Source organism: Giraffa tippelskirchi, chromosome 4 (genome assembly GCF_054371585.1).
Source record: "Giraffa tippelskirchi isolate mGirTip1 chromosome 4, T2T-mGirTip1v1.2.pri, whole genome shotgun sequence".
Taxonomy (NCBI): domain Eukaryota; kingdom Metazoa; phylum Chordata; class Mammalia; order Artiodactyla; family Giraffidae; genus Giraffa; species Giraffa tippelskirchi.
In genome coordinates, this window is record NC_137278.1 from 169,849,999 (window position 1) to 169,872,004 (window position 22,006).

A 22,006-nucleotide genomic window follows, 5' to 3' on the forward strand; every position below is an offset into this window, starting at 1 on the left:
CAATAACACAAGAGATGAGAAGAGGGGGACATGGAAGTGCAAGACTATAATATTCTTATGCTATCCATGAAGTATTATAATATTGTTTGAAGGTAGACTATGATTAATTAAAGTTATATAATGTAAACTCAAGAGCAACCACTAAGAAAATAAATGAAGAAACATAGTCAAGAAGCCAATCATAGACACAAAATGATATGCTAAAGAAATGCTAAAATATACTAAATTAATTCAAAATAAGGCAGGAAAATAGGGAAAAGGGAACAAAGAACAGATGGAATAAAAAGAAAACAAATGTGCAATATGGTAGTTAAAGACACAATCACACTGACGATTACATTAAATCAAAATGGTATGATGCTCCAGAGATGCTCATATTGGATAAAAAATAAACACCAAGCTATATGTTACTTAAAAAAACCACTTTAAATATAAGGACATAGGTCAAAAGTAAAAGGAAGAGTATGCACACAGACACACACACACACACACACACACACACACATCATGCAAATATTTATCAAACTACTAGGCTGTTCTTAGTGTTTTATTTACATGCATTAACTCAATAAATTTTTTAAAAATATTTTTTGATGTGGACCATTTTTTAAAGCCTTTATTGAATTAGTTACAATATTGCTTCTGTTGTTTATGTTTTTTGGCATCAAAGCATGTAGGATCTTAGCTCCCTATACAGGCATCGAGAACCCACACCCACTGCATTGAAAAATGAAGTCTTAACCACTGGACCACCAGGGAAGTCCCAACCTCAATGAATATTTAAAACCATTTATGATGAATAAGGCATCATTTTGAAGATAAAGAAACCACAAAGTCTATGCTCTTGACTACCAAAAGACTTTAGACTTCTGGAAGGTAGGAGTAATACTGTATTTATGTTTTTATCTGGGCTTCCCTGATGGCTCAGTAGTGAAGAATCCACCTGCAGTGCAGGAGACACAGGAGATGCGGCTTCAATCCCTGGATCAGGAAGATCCTCTGGAGGAGGAAATGTCAACCCACTCCAGTATTCTTGCCAGGATAATTCATGGACAAAGGTGCCTGGCAGGCTACAGTCCATGGGGTCAAATCAGTCAATCCTAAAGGAAATCAACCCTGAATATTCACTGGAAATTCAGATCAGTTCAGTTCAGTTCAGTTCAGTCGCTCAGTCGTGTCCGACTCTTTGCGACCCCATGAATTGCAGCACGCCAGGCCTCTCTGTCCATTACCAACTCCTGGAGTCTACCAAAACCCATCTCCATCGAGTCAGTGATGTCATCCAACCATCTCATCCTCTGTCGTCCCCTTCTCCTCCTGCCCCCAATCCTACCCAGCATTAGGGTCTTTTCCAATGAGTCAGCTCTTCGCATGAGGTGGCCAAAGTATTGGAGTTTCAGCTTCAACATCAGTCCTTCCAATGAACACCCAGGATTGATCTCCTTTAGGATGGATTGATTGGATCTCCTTGCAGTCCAAGGGACTCTCAAGAGTCTTCCCCAACACCACAGTTCAAAAGCATCAATTCTGCGGTGCTCAGCTTTCTTCACCGTCCGGCTCTCACATCCATACATGACCACTGGAAAAACCATAGCCTTGACTAGATGGACTTTTGTTGGGCAAGTAATGTCTCTGCTTTCTAATATGCTATCTAGGTTGGCCATAACCTTCCTTCCAAGGAGTAAGCGTCTTTTAATTTCATGGCTGCAGTCACCATCAGCAGTGATTTTGGAGCCCCCAAAAATAAAGTCTGACACTGTTTCCACTGTTCCCCATCTATTTCCCATGAAGTGATGGGACCAGATGCCATGATCTTAGTTTTCTGAATGTTGAGCTTTAAGCCAACTTTTTCACTCTCCTCTTTCACTTTCATCAAGAGGCTCTTTAGTTCTTCTTCACTTTCTGCCATAAGGGTGGTGTCATCCACATATCTGAGGTTATTGATATTTCTCCCGGCAATCTTGATTCCAGCTTGTGTTTCTTCCAGCCCAGCGTTTCTCATGATGTACTCTGCATAGAAGTTAAATAAGCAGGGTGACAATATACAGCCTTGACGTACTCCTTTTCCTATTTGGAGCCAGTCTGTTGTTCCATGTCCAGTTCTAACTATTGCTTCCTGACCTGCATACAGGTTTCTCAGGATGGTCTGGTATTCCCATGTCTTTCAGAATTTTCCACAGTTTATTGTGATCCACACAGTCAAAGGCTTTGGCATAGTCAATAAAGCAGAAATAGATGTTTTTCTGGAACTCTCTTGCTTTTTTGATGATCCAGCGGATATTGGCAATTTGATCTCTGGTTCCTCTACCTTTTCTAAAACCAGCTTGAACATCTAGAAGTTCACGGTTCATGTATTGCTGAAGCCTGGCTTGGAGAATTTTGAGCGTTACTTTACTAGCATGTGAGATGAGTGCAATTGTGCAGTAGTTTGAGCAATCTTTGCCATTGCCTTTCTTTGGGATTGGAACGAAAACTGACCTTTTCCAGTCCTGTGGCCACTGCTGAGTTTTCCAAATTTGCTGGCATATCGAGTGCAGCACTTTCACAGCCTCATCTTTCAGGATTTGAAATAGCTCAACTGGAATCCCATCACCTCCACTAGCTTTGTTCGTAGTGATGCTTTCTAAGGCCCACTTGACTTCACATTCCAGGATGTCTGGCTCTAGGTGAGTGATCACATCATCGTGATTATCTGGGTCGTGAAGATCTTTTTTGTACAGTTCTTCTGTGTATTCTTGCTACCTCTCCTTAATATCTCCTGCTTCTGTTAGGTCCATACCATTTCTGTCCTTTATCGAGCCTATCTTTGCATGAAATGTTCCTTTGGTATCTCTAATTTTCTTGAAGAGATCTCTAGTCTTTCCCAATCTGTTGTTTTCCTCTATTTCTTTGCACTGATCGCTGAGGAAGGCTTTCTTATATCTTCTTGCTATTCTTTGGAACTCTGCATTCAGATGAGAATATCTTTCCTTTTCTCCTTTGCTTTTCACTTCTCTTCTCTTCCCAGCTATCTGTAAGGCCTCCTCAGACAGCCATTTTACTTCTTTGCATTTCTTTTCCATGGGGATGGTCTTGATCCCTGTCTCCTGTACAATGTCATGAACCTCTGTCCATAGTTCATCAGGCACTCTGTCTATCAGATCTAGTCCCTTAAATCTATTTATCACTTCTACTGTATACCCATAAGGGATTTGATCTAGGTCATACCTGAATGGACTAGTGGTTTTCCCTACTTTCTTCAATTTAAGTCTGAATTTGGCAATAAGGAGTTCATGATCTGAGCCACAGTCTGCTCCCGGTCTTTTTTTTGCTGACTGTATAGAGCTTCTCCATCTCTGGCTTCAGCGAATATAATCAATCTGATTTCGGTGTTGACCATCTGGTGATGTCCACGTGTAGAGTCTTCTCTTGTGTTGTTGGAAGAGGGTGTTTGCTATGACCAGTGCGTTCTCTTGGCAAAACTGTATTAGCATTTGGCCTGCTTCATTCTGTACTCCAAGGCCAAATTTGCCTGTTACGCCAGGTGTTTCTTGACTTTCTACTTTTCCATTCCAGTCGCCTATAATGAAAAGGACATCTTTTTTGGGTGTTAGTTCTAGAGGGTCTTGTAGGTCTTCATAGAACCGTTCAACTTCAGCTTCTTTGGCGTTACTGGTCAGGGCATAGACTTGGATTACTGTGATATTGAATGGTTTGCCTTGGAAACGAACAGAGATCATTCTATCGTTTTTGAGATTGCATCCAAGTACTGTCTTTCGGACTCTTTTGTTGACCATGATGGCTACTCCATTTCTTCTAAGGGATTCTTGCCCACAGTAGTAGATATAATGGTCATCTGAGTTAAATTCACCCATTCCAGTCCATCTTAGTTCGCTGATTCCTAGAATGTCGACGTTCACTATTGCCGTCTCCTATTTGACCACTTCCAATTTGCCTTGATTCATGGACCTAACATTCCAGGTTCCTATGCAATATTGCTCTTTACAGCATCGGACTTTACTTCTATCACCAGTCACATCCACAGCTGGGTATAGTTTTTGCTTTGGCTCCATCCCATCATTCTTTCTGGAGTTATTTCTCCACTGATCTCCAGTAGCATATTGGGCACTTTCTGACCTGGGGAGTTCATCTTTCAGTGTCCTATCTTTTTGCCTTTTCATACTGTTCATGGGGTTCTCAAGGCAAGAATACTGAAGTTTGCCATGCCCTTCTCCAGTGGACCACATTCTGTCAGACCTCTCCACCATGACTCACTGGAAGCGCTGATGCTAAAAGTGAAGCTCCAGTACTTTGCCACCTGATGCAAAGAGCCAACTCATTGGAAAAGACCCTGATGCTGGGAAAGACTGAGGGCCAATAGAGGATCAGATGGTTAGATGGCATCACCAGCTCAGTGGACATCAGTTTGAGCAAACTCCTGGAGATAGTAAAGGACAGGGAAGACTTGCATGCTGCAGTCCATGGGGTCACAAAGAGTTGGACGCAACTCAGCAACTGAACAAAAATGTTTATATCTATAGCGTTTGTATATCTACAACATGAGATCTGACTCATGAAAGGTGATTGATAATCAGATTGTTTGTTTTCTCTTGATGTTTATTTGTTTTAATTGAAGGATAATTACTTTACAGTATTGTGATGGCTTTTGCTATACATCAGCATGAATCAGCCATAGGTATATATGTTTTTCCCCATCCAGAACCTCCCTCCCACCATAATGAATAATGAATGGACGATTGGCTGGCTGGCTGGATGAAGGAATGAATGTACCTGGAGATGCAACAATGCCTCACCAACCCACTGATAGAATGTGCCCTGAACAGACCTCGGTTTGAAAATGACAAGAAACACTTCCAGCAGCAGACAATGATATACATTGATGACCAAGGTAAGACTTCAAGTTCTTCGGTGTAAAGAGCATGCCTGAAGTTGGTTACTAAAACCAAGCAGTGGGCCCTTCTAGAACCTGGGGTGGAGATTAGGGTGGAACTGGTAAAGCCTTGACATAAAGTCTCTTCCTTCTAAGACTACTCCCTCCTTGACTCTGAGAACAAACATCCTACCTCCTACCATCGCCTATATGGCATCCTGTCTAAAAGCAGTGTCTAGTCAGATGAGAATTTAGCGAGTCATTATATATTTAAATACTGCCAAAGAAACATTTCATTACATCTGTCTTGCAATTTTAGAGCATAAGGATAATGTGTTTGCCAGAGTTGTTAAGATGATTAAACTCATCAAAACCATTCAGAATATATCCAATGGATTAATGCCATTACACTCCTCACAGTATAGTGTATTTCTTTGTTTAAAAACCCATTCTTACAATTCTTATAAACTTTATTATAATAAATTATAAATTATAGATATCCACTGGAGATTGCTAAACCAAAACAAAACAAAAAATCATGAGAGATTAGAGGACTTCATTATAAAGATACTTAAGTGTCTCATGTCACCCAAGGGGAAGAAAGTAGCTGAGTCTCAGGAAAAAAGTTGGAACCAGGATCTGGAAAGACATCAAGATAATCTCTTTAACTCACATGTTCACTTTTCTTTGAACAATTATCTCATATTCTTCTAAAGCTTTCTTTTATATTCCACATTACACATGCCAAGCTATCCTTGGCCACACAATAGAATCTTGAGTTAACATCTTTTGCAAGTATAGGTCAGCCTTAACTATAATATCTATAACCAAATTTTGGCTTTCTGGGAAAAATATTCAAATTGGCCCGTTTTTGATTCAGTGTAAAATCACCTAGAGGAATAACAAGTGTTATTTTGTTGAGTAATTGAAGTAATTAGAGAACCATTAAAAAAGAAATCTAGACAAACATTCCAAGGGTATAAACTGTTTGAGAGCAGCAACTCTCACTCCTCTCCATGAATCTTGGCACAATGCCTGACATATGATAAGCAGTTGTAAGGATTTTCAATCCTAAAGGAAATCAACCCTAAATATTAATTGGAAAGACTGATGCTGAAGCTGAAGCTCCAATACTTTGGCCACCTGATGTGAAGAGATGACCCATTAGAAAAGACCCTGATGCTGGGAAAGAGTGAAGGCAAAAGGAGAGGAGAGTGGCAAAGAATGAGATGGTTAGATAGCATCACCAACTCAATGGACATAATTGGAGCAAACTCTGTGAGACAATGAAGGACAGAGAAATCTGGTGTGCTGCAGTCCATGAGACTGAAGAGTCAGATACAACTTAGAGACTGAACAACAACAACAAAGATTTTAATTCCAATCTGTCTAATTTCAAAGCCCTAAAGTATCTTCTACTTGTATCCTTTTTTTCCTCTATCTGTACACAACTCGTTTATTCTTCTCTGTACCAGTCAGTGTAGGCTAAGTTATCCCACATAACAATTGAACCCCCAAACTAGAGTGATTTAGAACAATGATTCTCAAGGTGTGATCCCTAGACAGGCAGCATCAATGTCACCTGGGGACTTGGTAAAAATGCAGATCCAGATCTCCTGAATGAAAAACTTGGGATGGGGCCCACTTCTCTTGTTTTACTGAGCCCTCTGGTTGCTTTTGGTGTACACTAAAATTTAAAAAACTTAAATAAGAAAGATTTGTTTTTCATTAAACTTACAAGAGCACTGGGGATTGTCTGTAGCTTTGTTCTACATCTTACTTTGCTAGCATATGGAGCAGACCCCACTGAGACCAAAAAGAGAGACACAAGAGTTAGCTCTTAAAACTTCACTTCAGGGAATTTCCCTGGTGGTCCAGTGGTTGAGAATCTACCTTCCAACGCAGAGGACACAGATTTGATCCCTTGTGGGAGAACTAGGATCCCACACATTGCAGGGCTCTGTATGCTGCAACTAAGAGCTGATGCAGCTAAATTAAAAAAAAATATTAAAAAGAAAAACAATTTTGCTCTAAATTTACATTCCATTGTCCTCATCAAATCTCCCAGGAATCAGGCAGAAACCTAATCCTATCACAGAGAGGGGATACCTAGGAAGGGAAGCAGAACTACTGTATCCATTTGTACATTTTCTCATTTCTGTATGGATTTACAAATGGTAGGAAGTGTGATACTTTGACAAACATTTTCAAGGCCACAAAACTATCATAATTGTTCCTGTTGTGAAGATTGCTTTGTTCCGCTTGCATGGCCATTTTTCTGATCCCACACTCCTGTGCACAACAATGTCTACATATATTTGGAAGAGCAGTGATGTATCCTACCATGTGCTTTTTCCTGTCTCCACTCAAATGTACCTTCTCAGAAAAGTTTTCCCTAACCTGCCTTATTTCATATGGTCTCCTTCTGTCACTCTGTCATGTTATCCTATTTAATTTTTTCGTAGCATTTACATCAAGCTAAAGCTATTCATTAGTTTAATTATTCTAAAATTGATTGCAACACAAGCTTCATCAGAACAGGGACTCTGTATTATTCACAGCTCTATCCCAAGAACTTAAGAGCAGAGCCTCATACAAAAATGTTCATTCAACATTTTGGGATATGAATTAATTACTATCCCCTGAGATGGGCCAGCTAAATTCTCACTGCTGTTTGAAAATGGAGCTGGGGCCACTCCTGAGTCTGAGCCAGGAGCTGGGGATGGCAGATAAGAAGGCTTCCAATCTGATGCCCAGACACAGAGCCCAATATGGATTTGGATCTGCTGGGTGAGGAACTCATTTAGAGAAGCCGTAAGCCTTCTGTTTATAATTCTACCCTGGAGTCTAGGTTCTTCCTTCCCAATATTGAGTATACGCAGCACTTGGAAGGAGGCTTCTTTTACCTCTTCTTAGTGAGAGAAATCAAATATCCTGGGAGAATATCTTATTCCCATCTCTAGGAAGGATATTATTTGAGTTACGTAATCCATTCATTTGAAAAATATATATTGAGTTGCCACTATTTGCCAGGAAACAGTAAGGAACAGGACAGAAAAATCTTTACTCTAGTGGAACTTATATTGGAAAAAGGAAGATAGGAATTAGTTTAAAAATTAATCCACAACATGTCAAGTGGTGAGAAGCCATATGAAAAAAAAAATTAAGCAGGGTAGAGCAGAAAGAGATGAGGTGCTATTTTATATAATGTGACCAGAGAAGACCTCTCTCATCAGGGGAACCTTGAGGAATGATTGAAAAGAAGTGAGAAAGCAGATATCTGGTGCAAGAGAATTCCAGGCAGAGGGCAAAGTCCTTTAGGCGGTGGTTTGATTGGCATGTTGGAGAAATTAAAAAGGAATCTGAATGATTGGAGCAGAGTGAGCTAGGGCTCAAACTTTTGGACCATGACCCACAGTGAGACATAAATTTTCTGCTGGAACCAAGGCACACACACACTCACTCATTTGCGCGCGCGCACACACACACACACACTGAACTCAAAATTTCACAAAGGAATGCTTGCCTTTATCCTGTGCAGTGCACCCTGATGTTGTCTATTCTATTTTATTCTATTTCATTACCTAATAAGGACCTCCTGTATAGCATTGGGAACTCTACTCAATACTCGGTCATGGCCTATATGGGAAAAGAATCTAAAAAGGAATGGATATATGAATATGTATAACAGATTCACTTTGCTGTACACCTGAAACTAACACAACACTGTGAATGAACTATACTCTAATTAAAAAAAAAAAAACGGTCCAGTCATGATTATCCATATAGATTACATTACCTATTAGTAGATCAGATCCCACAGTTACACTGAGATAGGTTGAGAGTGGTAGGAATTCAGATCAGAGAGGTAATGAGGGGCAGAGAATATGCTTTTTCAGGTTCTGAAAGGGGACTGGGTAAGAAGGCTATTAAAACATTTGGAGTTCAAGAGTGATTTATATGTTTAAAACATGACTCTGGGGTTTCCCTGGTGGCTCAGTGGTAAAGAATCCATCTGCCAATGCAGGGGACATGGGTTCGAACCCTGGGAGCAACTAAGCCCTTGCACCACAGCAATTGAGCCTGCACTCTAGAGCCCAGGAGCTGCAACTACTGAAGCCAGCGACCCCTAGAGCCTGTGCTCAACAAGAGAAGCCACCACAATGAGAAACCTGCTCACCACCACTAGAGAGTAGCCCCTGCTTGCTGCATCTAGAGAAAAGCCCAGTGAAGCAAAGAAGACCCAGCACAGCCGAGAATAAATAAATAAAATAAAAACATGACTCTGGTTGCTCTTTGGAGAATGTAATGTAATTGGCCAAAGGTGGAGGCACAGAGAACAGACAGAGGCTACTGTGACAGTCTACATAAGAACTGGTGAGAAGTAGTCTGATTATAGATTTATTTCAAAGAAAGACCCAGCACATTTTCTGATAAGTTGGACGTGGGGTGATAAATAAAGGTGAAAGACAAAGACAATTCTAAGACTTGAGTGACTGGAGGAATAGAGTTGTCATTTACTGAGAAGGGTCAAACTGAAGAAGAATTAAGTTTGGGAGAGAAAGTGAGATCAGAAATTTTGTTTGGGGTATGTAAACTTTGGATGTACCTAAGTGGAGCTATTAAAGAGTCAGTTTTATATTTAAATCTGGAAGTTAGTGCTGGAAAGATACATTTTAAGTGATGAGTTTACACATGGTATTTAAAACCTTGCTGGGTTATGTTACCTAGGGATTGTATATGAAATATAGGACAATGAGGTCTAACTCCTGAGCCTAGAGGCACACCAGCATTTGAAAGTTGGAATAGATGGGGAGAAACCAGCAAAGGGACTGAGATATTGTGACCAGAAAGGGGGACAAAGAGTGAGTGATGTCCTAAAGCAAAACAAGACAGTGTTTCACAAAGGAAAGAGTTGTCTTATGTATCAAATGCTGCAAGCGGGCTACGTAAGATCAGGACTGGGAACTGATTCTTGGATTGGACAATGTGAGGTGATTGGTGACCTTCAAAGAGGCAGTTTTGGTGGGATTGGGGTGAAAAAAGAGCCTGATTGGATTTGTTTCTAGAGAGAATGTCTGGAGATGAAGGAGAAAGAGAGGGCGTGGAAAATGATTTTGAAGAGTCTCCCTGTAAAGGGGGTCAGAGAAATGATGTGGTGACACTTAGGTGGGAAGTAACCCTTACAGCTGAGGCAAGACCTTTCGACCACAAGGGAAAGGCCAAGAAGACTTCAAAAGCTTTGACCAGCTTTTATGTTGATGAAGGGCTGACTTTAATAAGCAAATAGCAACTGTTTTTAGGCTCTATGCTGCTCTGAAACAATCTATTACTTGCATTCAAATGTATTCTAGTGGAAATGGTGCTAAATACATACTTTCTTCGGGCTCTTGGGTTCCTGGCAAATGGCGGTGTATATTAGCTAAGGATGTGGGCATTGGAATGAGTTCCTGACTGACCGCTGACCAGTTGGGCATTCTTGGGTAAGTTATTTAACATACATAGGCCTCAGTTTCTTCATCTAAACAATGGGTATATAATTGTTCTGAATCCATAGGGCTATTTAGAGGGTTAAATGAAATAATCCTTAGGAAGCACTCCTGCAGTGCTTTGAAAATTATAAATGTTTAACAAATATAAGGAACTAGTATTTACTTTCTATAATCTTCACTTAACAGCTCTGGTTAAGGAAAATCCTTTGCACACGCCCAGCCTTTGGAAGACCTACAAAAGCCCCACTATCCCTGGCTTCCCTGGTAGGGCAGAGAGCTCTGAACAAAAATTACCTCAAATAAACTTCTAGACCAGGGATCAGGGCCCAAAGAGGAACTGTTGAGCTCTGAGTCCTGGACATTTTTCTGCCAGAACAATGGGGCAGCACAGTTCCCTTCACAGCTCTCTCCTTTCCTCCCCTAGTCTGCCTCCTCTTTGACAGAGTTATTCAGCTGTTCATCATGCCACAACAGCCACCGGAATATCCCAGTTCTCTGCAAGCCTCGTAAGTGTATTTACTGCTGAGCAATGCTGCCTCAGAACAATTAAATCAAATGACAGTTGTCAAAAGTCTTGGCAGTTCTTTGGCCTGTGACTGCCAGACCCTACTTCCTTTGTAGGTTGGCACCTGGAATTCGTAATAAACCTGCCTGGCTCCCTGCCCCCATATTTCTCCAATCCCCTGCAGCACAAGCCATTTAGTCCTCAAAGCAGGTCTGGTGTGCCTCAGGCTCTGAAACTAATCAGCCTCTTAATCGGGGGTGGGGCGGAAATCTTCAGCGACCTAGCCTATCGGAGGATCTCACGGTGACCTGCGCTCCAAACCCAGGGTGACCCTGGCTCTTGTTTCTTCCAAACAAGGAATTTCAGTTTTTGTCTTCATTCTTAGCTTGTCATCCTACTTTTGAAACTTCTTCAGACCTGCATCCTTCTTAGTTGCCATCTGACAAACCTAACCTCTACCTTCAGCTAAGCTGTAGGGTCTATTTTGATCTGACCTGGGAATAGCACCACCTCTATAGAATCCAGGTATTGCTGTAGAAACATTATGTATTTTACTCCTTTTACTGCCTCTGTCAATCATCTGAAGAAGGTCGAGGCAGACGGACCAATGACTGTCCCAAGGGCACACAAATAGTGAGTGGGAGGGGTGGGTTTTGAGGGAGGGTAGGATTTTAGGATGTGAGATGCACCCAAATCATTTGTCTTCCTTCCCCCTGCAGTTTTACTCTCTTTTAACCCTTCACTCAGGAGTTCTTCATCTGATAGGTACATTTGAGAAATCTGATTTGGCTCAATATCCCGGGGCAGTGGTCCCCAACCTTTTTGGCACTGAGGATCAGTTTAATGAATGACAGTTTTCCATGGACCAAGGAGGGGGATGGTTTTGAGATGATTCAAGTGCATTACATTTATTGTGTACTTTATTTCTGTTTTTCCTTACATCAGTTCCACTTCAGATCATCAGCCATTAGATCCTGGAGGTTGGGGACCCCTGTCTAGAGGGTAGGGTTGATTATCCATACAAAGGCAGCACTGGGATGATAGTAGCTTCTCTATTTATCTGTCTTCTCTCTCTCTCTCTCTATCCTCTCTTTGTTTCTTGGACTTGAATGTTATCATTAGGTAAATGTAGGGTTTGGTCCCTTGGGATTGGAATAGATCCCTCTGATCCAAGCTTCAGGTGAATGTCTTCATTCTCCAGTTAAATTTACCAGAAAGCTCTGCATGTGGCTTTAGGCACAAGCCCAACTAATAATAAAATTTTACCGAGTTTTCCCATTTGTCATTGTCCTTTGTGAGCGTCTCTCCTTTGGGATGAAGCCAGGGTGAGTGGATCTGAGTACTCTTTTGGGTTCCAAAGACCAAAACCTTATTACAATGAATTCCTGAAATCATGCCTGTCAGGCTTCAAATCCAGTGCTCTGAATGTACAAAACTTGGTATAACACAAGGCATTAAATGTAGCAATAAAGGCCTTTCCACCACCTAACAAAGCATGAGCTCTGATGGGATCTCCTCTGTATAATAAAATGCTAAGCATTTGCTCAAACACGCCTTTAATCTCAGACAGAAAATTCCATCTGCAAACTTCCTCTGGATATTCTACAATGGCTTCAAATTTCTTATGCTGGGCTGAATAAAATACCATCACTTCAATAATGGGAAATACAAAGGCTTTTCAAAGGAATGTGCTGTACAAGAAGTGTTCTTTTTATTTTATTTTTTTTTTAAACTCCAACAGTTGACTTTTAATATCTGATGTTTGAATTTGTCGTTAGGGATTTTTTTTTTTTTACCATAGGCCCATACATTTCTGTGACCGGAGAGAGAAGAGAGACTTGGGTTTATTAAAAGAACAATAAAACATCTTTGAGAAGTTGTTGGGTTGGTTGTCTGGAAGACAAGGAAGTGGCAGGTCTGAAAGAAGTTACCCTGCATCTCAAAGATAGCACCCTTTGCAGAAACTGAGGACTTGCTCATTGGTGTGGATATTTCCCTCCTATGGTGGCTTAGTCGCTAAGTCATGTCTGACTCTTGCGACCCCATGGACTGTAGCCTGCCAGGCTTCTCTGTCCATGGGGTTTTCCAGGCAAGAACACTGTAGTGGATTGCCATTTCCTTCTCTAGGGGATCTTCCCAACCCAGGAATCAAACCTGGGTCTCCTACGTTGCAGGCAGATTCTTTACCAACTGAGCGACAAGGGAAGCTTATACAATATTCCTTCCAGTATTGGTCCTGAACTCATCCTCAAGAACCTTCATGCTGATTCACTCAATCTAGTGGCCTGGAGAATTCCGTGGACTGTATAGTCCATGGGGTTGCAAAGAGTCAGACAAGACTGAGCGACTTTCACCCACTCAACTCACCTTTCCAGTTCACTCTGTGACCCTCTTTAGTACTTGCTTTTCTATACTGCTTCCATCAAGCTCAGTTCCCTATGGGCTTTAGGATGAGCTATATTCCAGCCAAATGCTCATCTTAACTGTGGGATGGAGATTCTGGCCTGAGTCCAGGTCGGCTCCTTTCACATCTTGCAACAGGAAAGTATGGTTAAGAATATGGGTCTTAAGGGAAAGGACTTTAATCACATGTCAGTGCACTCATTTCATGACTGTGGGTAGGATTATTATCTAGGGTGATACTATGTGCTATGATGAATGACAAAGCCCCAGATGTAAGAGATATGTAATTGATGTTTATTTCTTATTCACTTAAAAACTTGACCTTTGTGCTCCTTGTTATTGGGCAGCCTTCCATATGGTGATTCAGGAACTTAGGCTCTGCCCATTTTGGGGGGTACTTCACCTTCTCAGAGGCCCTCAGAATCCTCTTCATCCAATCTCCATACAGGGAAGTAGGGGATAGAAGAGGTGTAACCAATTCTTAGCCAACTCAGCCTGAAGGTGACACAATCCCATTGGCAAGATCTTTTCAAAAGACTTGATAAGATGAAAGGTGAACTTGAAATGTAACCTTTGGCTGGTCAACTACTTTGAAGCAATAACCTATTCTATTAAAGAGATAACAACACTCTTTGGTGGGTGGTGAGCTATTTCTAAACCTCTCTAAGCCTCCATTTCTTGACCTGAAAAATGGAGTTCCAAGAGATGTCAAATAAATTATCTGGTCTCATTATTGGCAAACAATGGGGTTAATACTAAAGGCATTATCTCCCAATTCATATTCTATATTGTTACTACTACATCTCTCAAAATCATAAAAATGTTTCAGGTCAGTGAGGACCATTTCCCTTCCACTTTTTCCTTATACCCTAGTATGAAGCTTAGGAAAGAATTATTTTGAATTGATCAACATTTAGGTGTTTTTATAAAACAAAGACGGGTGATGGGATCCAGCAGTAGGTTGAATAGTACCACCCAAAAATATCCATTCAGAATCTAAGAATATGACCTTATTTGGAAATAGGGTCTCTGAAATATAGTAGGATATTAAGATATCATCTTGGATGTAAGGTAGTTCCCACATCCAGTGACTTGTATCCTTATAAAAAGAAGAGAGGGCACAGACACACAGGGAAGAAAGCCATGTGAAGATAGGGCAGAGATTGGAGTTACACTGTTGTAGCTGAAGAACATCCAAAGTGTTAGTCACTCAGTCATGTCTGACTCTTTTTGACTCCATGTACTGTAGCCCACCAGGCTCCTCTGTCCGTGGAATTCTCCAGACAGGAATACTGGAGTGGATTGTCATTCTCTTCTCCATGGGATCTTCCCTACTCAGGGATCGAACCCAGATCTCTTGCATTGGTGGATTCTTTACCATCTGAGCCATCAGAGAAGCCCAAGGAACACCCAGAGCCACCATAAGTTTGAGAAGGCAAGGAAAGATTCTTCCCTAGCAAGTTCAGAGGGAGCATGGCGTTGCCAGTACCTTGATTTGGGACTTCTGGCTTGCAGACCTGGGAGGCAATACATCTCTTTTATTTAAACTTATCACCACAAGTATATGGAAACTTGCTATGTCAGCCCTAGAAAATCAATACTGATGCTTCCCAGGAACAAACAGGGGAATTTTCAATTTCACTCCAAGGGGAGCTGGAAACAGAAACTCTCCAAAGCAGGATTTTATCTGAGGCAGGGAAATGACAGTGTGCGTGTTCCTTCTGAGAGGAATCTTGTCCATTTCAGTGACCCTCAGTATCCAATGAGGAATTTGCTTTACTAGCACCCCTTATTTGGGAGCCAGTCAATCCTTTGGTCCCTGGATCCAGCATCTTAATCTGTGACACTTCTTTTTTGTTTTTCCAATATGTATTTATTTGGCTATGCTGAGTCTTAGTTGCAGCACAAAGGATCTTTTCATTGTAGCATGTGGTATCCAGTTCCCTGACCAGGGATTGAACCTGTGCCCCCTGCATTGGGAGCACAGAGTCTTAGCCACTGGACCACCAGGGAAGTCCCTGTAGCACTTCTGTTATTGCTGGAAGAACACACACTTGGAGTGAGACCTGAATTCTGTCACCATACTCTTCATGCAGTCTGGAGGCAATCAATTTCCCACCAAGGGGTACAATCCCTACTCCTTTCTTCTAGAATTAAATGATACAGTGCGTGCAAAGCGTCCTTCTTGGTGTTGGCACAAAGCAGGCACTCCTCTGAGGAGTTTGTGATTAACCTCTCTATCCAAAACGTTATTCCCTTTCTTGTCCAACACGTGCTCCCCTCAAGGTTGAGGGACATCACAGAAAAGGGGGAAATTGAAACTGCATACAAGCTCCTATGTCTCTGTTCTTTAAAGTAAAAGGATTTTTGCTTTAGCCTCCCAAGGGCCTCCCCAGAGTGTCAAAAGGATGGCTCAAGAGTTGTTGTTATTCAGTTGCTAAGTCATGTCTGACTCTTGCAACACTATGGAATGTAGCCCACCAGGCTTCTCTTAGGAAATGTGAAGATGTAGAAACAAAGAATTACTTGTTTGGCTTGGAAACTGGTAACAATTTAGACTATAAACCAACCACTTAGCAGAGTTACCAAAGGAAATCCCAGTTCCTTGAAAGATATAGGTAAAGGTCTGACACACATTCCTAAGTTGTTTTAACAGGAAACAGACCCCACCAAGTAAGAACTGCTGACTGTGAGCATGTAGATCTCAGACCCACTGAAACCAGAAGAGTGATGCTCAAAACTTCACCTTGATGTCGATCAATCCGAGAACTGAGCACAAGCTGACCGCACACCCTACAGACCCCTCCCTCACACTGTCTTTGAAACCTTTGCCTCCTAATTGGCAACTTAGACTTGGTCTTAGGACATTAGTCTGCCATCTCTCCAGGTTGCTGACCTCCTGTATAAAGCAACTGTTCCTTTTCCATTAACACTTGTCTCAAAAGTATTGGCCTTTTGAGTGGCGAGCAGCCAAACTTGGGTTCAGTACCAGCCTCACCCAGTTACACTTTCAGCTTCTTCCCATCCTTGCCACTTACCTGAGCCTCTGGGTTTCACTTTGGGTTGCCCATTACCTATTTTCAATAGATTTTAACCCCCATATGGTTAAAGACTGTGTCTCTATGGGTTTCTGTTATAGCTCTAGCACCTGACAATATGTGTGGGGTAAATAATTGCATTTTCCTTGCCCCAGGTCTAAGTTCTTTGAGTCTAGCGTCCACATTCTCTTATTTATTTTGTATTCTCTTCAAGGCTTTCTTCAAGCTGGACAAGAAAATATGCTCTGGTTGTTGCTTTGATTGAATTATTATGAGAATGAGTGAGAATAGGAAAGAAGGTCTTTGGGTCCAAGAAGAGAAGAGATTGCAATGAATGCATTTTTGGTTTTTTAATTGTTAAGGACTGTTGCTTCTCAGAATCGGAGCACTTTGTTATCTTTTTATCTTGTACATATATAGATTTATGAGCGCCTATTTCAAGGAACATATTCAGGCTCATTGACTCCAAAGAAATTGTGAAACACAAACCATTCTCTCTTTGGCTGGATTAAAAGGTGAGGGCTTTTAAAGTGAGTAAAATAATGCTTTCTCTTGCTCCCTATTTCTTTCTTTTCGAAAATTTTCTATGAAGAAGAGTCCTGAAACTTGCTGACACAGGGTAAGCTTTGCAGCCTGCATTGTTACCAGAATCTTGGGTTCTGAGTTCATGTCTCGTGGAGTGTTCTGCCAGCCCCCAATGTCTGTCCTTCCCTTGGGCCACTTGCTCCTGCCCATCTGAAGGGTCCCCACTGAGAGCTGTGGAATTTGGCAGCAGCACAAGGGGATGCGGATGGCTTGGCAGCCAGTGGTGGGGAAGGATGTGAGCTTTCCTTACTGTCTATCCTGGCAGATCTGGGGGTACTGAGTTGGTGTCAATTAGAAGTTGTTTCAATGGCATTCTCCCACTGTTGAAATGATGGATCTGTTAATTAGCTTGGCTATGCTAATAATTTCACAATGTGTGCAGATATCAAAATATCATGTTGTCTGATTTGTTTTTCAAAAAACATCCATGATAGCAATTTTAGAAGTATTTTAAAGAAAGTGTGTACCAATTTACCTAGACACCAGCAGTGTGACCTGCTGTTCTGATCTCAAAGAGGGGGAGACTTGATGAGCGAGAGGTGGTGGTCTTTGAGTTGGGGTATCGTGACTACTCTGGATGCACACCAAAATTGATACCCTGGTTCAGTTCCTACCATGAGTCCTTAGGACCCCGCCCACACAAATCCTCCTGCCCTTCCCTACAGGGGTCCATAAGGATGCCTCGTAGGGATCACCACTGGCTGCACCCACCATTTCCTTCCATCCTTGGCACCTTCTAGCTCTTCCTCCCTTGATACAGACCACTAAGTGACCCTTTAGCTGAAGGGTCGTCCTCTCTCTGCTTAGAGGCTACTGAGGTGAGATAACACTCCTTCTCCCTAACGACTTAACAGATTTCTTCTGTTCCAAAAATTGTTAAGTGAATCCCTGTGGATTCATTTTCTATTTTACCCACACTGCCTTCTCTCACTCAGTTATAAAGCTTTGGTTTCCACCAAAAGATGCAGAGTTATAGCCATTTCATTGAATATAGTCTCATTGTAACATCATGCTGCCAACCTATATCACGATTCTGTTCTCTTGTTATTGTTGTTGTTCAGTGGCTAAGTTGTGTCCGACTCTCTTTGACCCCATGAACTGCAGCACGCCAAGCTCCCCTGTCCTTCACCATCTCTCCCAGAGTTTGCTCAAATTCATGTCCATTTAGTTGCTAATACTATCTCACTATCTCATCCTCTGCCGCCCACTTCTCCTTTTGCCTTCAATCTTTCCCAGCATCAGGATCTTTTCCAATGAGTCAGCTCTTGGCATCAGGTGGCCAAAGTATTGGAGCTTCAGCTTCAGCATGAGTGGATTCTGCTTCCCAGGACTTTGGTTCAAGTTCCTAAATAAAAGCCATTGCTTGTGTCCATGGGAGCCTTGATCTAGCTTTTCTTTAACTGTTACCATTCCTTGCCACAACTTTATATAAAATAAGTCTGCAATTTATTTTCCTATCAGGGAATGCCAGCCGGGAGGGAATTTATTTGCATCTAAGTACTTAAATGCAGTTTCCATGAAGCCAGGGACCATGCTTGTTTCATTCACTATATATGCCCAGTCACTAGCAAAGGACGTGACACATAATATAGTCTCAGCAAATACATGTTGAGTAAACTGAATATTTCCCCAGATGTTCTTTTCCCTCTTAATCATCTAGTGGACACCTTCTTATCCTCTAGTATTCGAGCTAAGCCTCATCTCTTCCTGGAAGCCTTCTCTCCATCCCCTGAGTCTGATTAAGATATTTTTCTCAATGCTAACATGCTTGCCAGTGGCATGGCATTATGCTTGAAGAACATAATCATTTATTTACATCTTTGTCTCATGCAAGATCTTTAAAGTCAGGGACAATCTTCCATTTGTCATGTTTGATAAATAAGAAATAAAAAGAATGAATTAATCTGTGACCTTGGTCCCTGATCACACCATGTGTTTAATCACTGGCCCTGCCATGTGCTCCTTGAACTCTCATATAAATGGATTCTCGGAGTCTGGAAATATCTAAAAATGTAGGAGGGAGAGTGTCCATAGCTCAGGTTGTGATTCCAAGATTTCATCCCATATCTTATATACATCCCATAATATTAAAGCAAGGGCATGACTTGCTTCAAATACAATTGGCAGTAGATATCTTTATTTTGCAGGAATAGGAGCAGACCCAAGACCTGGAAGATGGAAACTCCTGAAGATGGAAACTCTTGATCTCTGCTTAGAAGAGCAGCCTGGTCAATTCTGACGCTTAGATTATGGCTGGTGGGGAGTTGCTGGGACTCAGAACCACACAACTTTTGTTCCTAGACTTGCTCTGGCCACTGTGTCTCCATTTCCATTTGAGTCAATGTGACTTTGAACATCCTTGTAGTCCAGTTCCTATCCATTGCAAGGCACGTTGTGTAGGGTATGGAGTTAGAGAAGGCGAGGTTCAGAAAAAGAATGAGACCGGCCCTTTACAGGAACAGATCACCTTTAATGAGGTGAGAAGGGGCAGCAGTCAGATTAGTGAGCTGCTGCACTTACCCAAGAAATGAGTAAGTATATATAGGCATGTATGTGGAAAGTTACTGTCTTAAGGGGGCCTGTTCTTCTCCAGGGTTGTTTGGAGTAGTTATCTCTTAAACGGCTGGGGCAAGGAATTTTGGAGATTGGCCAGAGGCTGGACCAGCTGGGAGCTGGGCATAATCAACCTTAATGTCCATTTTTTTCTTCAGGTGAAAGAGTTCTTTGTTTTGCATGGAATGGTGGGGAGGACCTGGAGGGGAGTTTTAACTCAAGGCTATTTTGACCCATGTAATTTTCCTCATGTTGCCTGTGGAAAGAGAGTCAAATATTTACAGTTTTTAATTAATTAATTGTATAATTTTGAAAGGTTACTTTCCATTAACAGTTATTACAAAATTTTGGCTATATTCCTTGTGTTGTACAATATGCATTCTTGAACCTATATTATACCCAGTAGTTTGGTTGTATCTCCCATTCCCCCATTCCTATCTTGCTTCTCACTGGTAACCACTAGTTTATTCTCCATGTCTGTGTTTTTTGTTATATTTACTAGTTTGTTGTATTTTTTAGATTCCACATTTGTCAGACACCATATTTGTCTTTCTCGGTCCAACTTATTTCATTTACCCCAACATTCATAGCAGCATTATTGACAATTGCCAAGATATGGAAACATGTCCATCAACAGATGAATGGACAAAGAAGATGTGAGATACACACACAAACACAATGGCATGCTACTCAGCCATAAAAAATGAAATTTTGCCATTTGCAGCAAGATGGAAATACTTGGAGAGCATTATGTTAAGTGAAATAAGTGAGACAGAAAGATATCATTGCTTCTGTACAAAATTCATCAAAAAAGAAAAATGGAGTTTTGAGCATGAAGTCTATTCTGGTGAAGTGAGTCCTTGCTGCCTTAGGTCAGGGTGTCCAGATGCTGACCTAAAGCTAAGGTCTTGAGTTTCTGCATAGTTCCCCCTCAGATTTCCAGTACTATCCCCACAGGAATTCCTGCCTTTGACTGACCAGCTAGAAACATGATCCAGGGCCTCAGTTCCTCTGAGCTGCCATGAGTCTAGTAGGTCTAGTCTTTACCTTCTGTTCTGGCATCCCAGCTCCATGGAGAAGAGAAACGGGCACTGCATTTGTGAGAGGAGAGGAAAGAATGATTTTCCCTCAATAGTTCAGTGTCAGTATTGTCAGACCAGGGCTTTCTGACTGGGAGAGTGCCCAGAAGTGTTGTCATCTCCTGGTCATCACAGGGATGACGTGGGGGGATGACATTAACCATCCTGTATATTTTCAGGAAGCACTGCTTCCTCCTCAACAGTTTCAGTTTTTTTCCTCATTTTACTCTCACAACAGCCTTGAAGAAAAGGAAGGTACAAGTGGTTTTATTGTGAAAATGTGGTCCAGTGATGAAGCTGTACTGTTCACCTCTTCCATCTGACTCTGATAAGGCATCCTGTTTTTCCTGTACGTATGGTCCTCGCCTTGCCTCTCATCTCTGTTTCATCTCCCCAGTCCATCCTCCTCTACTCCATCCCATCCCAAAGCTTCTTAATGAAATAGTAGTAGTGTATTAGAAAAGCCAAGAGTTCTGATGTCGGACTGAAGTTCAAACCCTCACTCTATCATCGCACCTCCCAGCTTCTGTTTCTTAATTGTAAAATGTGGAGATCAATATCCAATCCTTAGGGGGATGGTGAGAACTAAGTGATGGGACCAAATGAAAGCTTGATATAAACTGAAAGTCCACATACCCATGTTGTAATCATTATAATTATTATGTGAAAGGCAAAATGCTAGGCATTGGGGCAAATTCAAACACTAAAATACAGCGTCTCTGTCTCGTAGAATCTTGCAATTTGTAAAATTGGATAACGTTAGTGCCCTTGTCAGTTGTATATGTCAAAATGTGTTAAATCTTATGGGAACGATATAGTAAAAGGAAACATTATACCTAACCCAGAGGCTGTGTATGTGTATGTGTGTGTGTTTGCCCATCCATAAGTGTACATGTACTAGAAAGAGCTTCACAGAGAAGAGCATTCGTACTGGGCCAAGAAGTAGGGCAACATTTTGTTTGATAGACAGTAAGTGGCAGCAGAGATTTTAGACAGGAAGTGGCAGCAGAGATTTTAAGTGAGTTACTTCTCTGAGCTTCAGATTCCTCAAATGTAACATGGAGAAATATTGTCTGCCTTGTGCATCAAGTGAACAATAATAATAGTCAGTGTTTGTACAGAACTTAATTTTACTTGGACCTGTTTGTCCTAAGTGACGTATACACATCATTTCATTTAATTCTGACAACAACTTTATGGAGTACATAGGTACCATTTTAATCCTAATTTTCCAGTCAATGCAACAATAACACAAGTGGTTAAAAAAATGTCCATGGTTGTATAGTATTATGGAAAACTGGTATAAATGCAAAATACTTACTCTAGACCTGGGAGGCTCCAGAGAACCATGCTGCTTTCCAGCAAGGATGGGAGATGGGGGAGATCCTAGAGGTACCTTTGGGTTCCTAGAATGTGCTTATTTGTACTCTGGTCACAGGGATTTTTAGCTTCCCGCTGACATGGGTTCTGAGGCTCTCTTC

The 22,006-nt window shown here is 41.4% G+C and overlaps 1 long non-coding RNA gene across 1 annotated transcript in view; it reads left to right on the forward strand.

Annotated features, from left to right (window-relative positions):
• LOC145545951 (uncharacterized) overlaps positions 1-21,362 on the forward strand; it is a 145,714-nt gene extending 124,352 nt beyond the window's left edge. Inside the window, exons 3-4 of the long non-coding RNA XR_014082361.1 lie at positions 4,700-4,888; positions 19,041-21,362. This is a non-coding gene — a long non-coding RNA (uncharacterized LOC145545951). The remainder of the gene's footprint in view (positions 1-4,699; positions 4,889-19,040) is intronic.
• Positions 21,363-22,006: the final 644 nt, after the last annotated feature.